Below are 2,822 nucleotides of genomic sequence, written 5' to 3'. Positions count from 1 at the left end.
TAAGGAACAGTTTTCAGAAATCCTGCTCACTACTTTCATCTGAGCATAGTCATGTAATTGTAGCTAGGAAGGCAGACTTGCAGGCCCAACTACTTCCCCGGTCCATGTCCAGTTTGACCAGTGTCTACTTTGATCAGCCACCCAGCTGATGCAGTTCCACTGGATCCTTGAAGAGTGATTTCAGGATCCACTGCTTTGCCTTGACTGTCTGCCTTTGAGGTGCAAGTGCCTAAGTGCTGTGCAGTTTCTTCTCTTCTTTGTCATTTGGCCCCATTATCTTTCACTCATTGAAGGAGTATTACTTCTGCTTTCCTCCTAGACCCAGTCTTAGTGAAGTGTGACTTGTTTTACAAAATAAGGTTACATTCTAATGTTAAATCGTAACTCAAGCTTTTGCTGTCTTTGTGGTCAACATCTCAAAACGTGTTTTACCTCAAAGCTAATGAATTTTGCAGGATTAAGAGTTTCTTAGGGCTGGAGTGATAGCACAGCCCGTAGGGTGTTTGCCTTGCACGCAGCTGACCCAGGTTCGATTCCTCCGCCCCTCTCAGAGAGCTTGGCAAGCTACAGAGAGTATCTCGCCCGCACAGCAGAGCCTGGCAAGCTCCCTGTGGCGTATTCAATATGCCAAAAACATTAACAAGTCTCACAATGGAGATGTTACTGGTGCCCGCTTGAGCAAATCGATGAGCAACAGGATGACAGTGATGACAGGGACTCTTGAGAGCTGGGACGGGATGGATTTGAAAGCTGGAGAAACATACTGAGGTCTTTTTTGTTGCTGTTCACTTGTTGAATTGGTTAAGGTTTTTGTAACTTACAATACTGTTGATGATGGTTTTCCCTATGCATAGTTCCAACACTCACTCACCCCTCACTAGTGTACCCATCTCTCTTCCCCAAGGAAACAGAGTCCCTCCCTTTCAAGCCAAACCCTACCCCAGCTGTTTTGATCAGTTTTTCACTTTGTGTTGTGTACTGTCCTGCGGGACTTGGTCAACATGAATGGTTGGGAGAGGCTGCGCGAGTGAAAAGGAGACAGACACAAGAAGAAAGAGACAGACACAGACAGACACAAAAGAATGGGAGCAATCTTCAATTTTATTTCTCTTAAGCTGTTTTTTTATAGTTGATTATATGAGAAAGTGGGCAGAATGGGGGAACAGCAAAGAATGCAAAAGTTTAATGAAACTGGATGTGGGCCCTGATGGCAATTACTCTGGGCATTGTTCTGCGACCTTCAAAAGGTACTCTGATATTTTTCTCAAGAAGGGGTTGTTCCTTAGTTACAGGTCAGATTGTACTGACATATTTGTTCCCCAGACATTGGTTCCCGGCAGTGTTGTGACGCTGGTGGGGTTTCTGGTTGAGCACCATCCTTTCATGGTCACTACTTAATGATGTCGGAGTGGTCCCTGGGTAACTTACGTGAAGCCAGAAGTAGAGAGGTGGGGAACTGTTGGGGCTGGACTGAGCCATCAGGGCGAGCCCATGTATACTGTACCGTACTACGGACAGGAACATAGGGACCCATGAAAATGGGCGAGACTTCTCGTTTGTCCTGACTGGTTTGGATGAAGCTGAACATTTTCCCCCTTTCAAGCTGCCTTCAGAAAAATAATTTCAGAATACTGAAAAGAGCAGTTTTTCCTTCTCTCACAGAAGCCTGGCTGGTCTTTGACATGCAGATGGCATTAGCCAGGCCTGACCTTTGATATTGTAAATTGTAGATTTCAGGTGCAGGCCCAGCTTTGTCTTTGGGATGTAAATCCAGGTGCCTGTAGAAGGTTTCAGTTTCGGTTTTGTATCTTTCCTTCTCAGTTCTGTATTCTTTTCCCGAGGCTATAGGCCTACCCATACAAGGAAACAATGTTTCCATTTTCTCAATGTTCTCCCTGTAACATTTTTTGATGCCTTTGGTGACGTCACTATATTGCGCCCTTTAGAGGTACCATGATCAATAAAAGGAGGTCCACGAGGCCCTCTGCCTTTGCTAAGAGCCAGAGCGAGCCTTAGTCCTCCAATCAATGCATTTCTTCCGCGTTCCTATCTCAGCGCCTCTGATTGCACGAACGTTCACGCAACAGGGAACTGCTGGGAAAATCTAGGACTAGTAAGAGTATGCCATGAGCCTTTCTCCTTACAGGAAAGTCCATTCTAGATCTTACCCATGACTTTCATGCCCTTCGCCTTTCCCTCACAGAAAAGAATTTCAGGAGGAGACTAGCAGTGAAATAAAAAATAGATTTATTTGGAATTTTTGAGAAATGAGGGTAGTGGGGGTGGAGAGTGAATGAGAGAGACAGAGAGAGAGAGAGAATAACACCCTCAAGAGAGAACAAGGGCTTCTTCAGAGCAGAGAGAGTCCCAGTACACATCTCAGCATTAAATATGAAATTATGAAAGTTTCTTAAGAAGGAGGATTGAAGTGATAGCACAGTGGGTAGGGTGTTTGCCTTCCACACGACCGGCCCGAGTTCGATTCCTTTGTCCCTCTCGGAGAACCTGGCAAGCTACTAAGAATATCCCGCTCACACAGCAGAGCCTGGCAAGCTACCTATGGCATATTCTATATGCCAAAAACAGTAACACGTTACTTCTTACACAAGTGACTTCTCCTTCTTCTCCTTCTCCTTCTCCTTCTCCTCCTTCTCCTTCTCCTTCTCCTTCTCCTTCTCCTTCTCCTTCTCCTTTTCCTTCTCCTTCTTCTCCTTCTTCTTCTTCCCCTTCCCCATTTTGTGCACTATGTTTTGCAATACAGGTACTAAAAGGTTATCATGTCTGTCCCTTTACTAACTTTCAACACTCAGTTCTTGTTCAGA

Source organism: Sorex araneus, chromosome 9, assembly GCF_027595985.1.
Source record: "Sorex araneus isolate mSorAra2 chromosome 9, mSorAra2.pri, whole genome shotgun sequence".
Taxonomy (NCBI): Eukaryota; Metazoa; Chordata; class Mammalia; order Eulipotyphla; family Soricidae; genus Sorex; species Sorex araneus.
Note: the sequence above shows the minus strand (reverse complement) of the source record.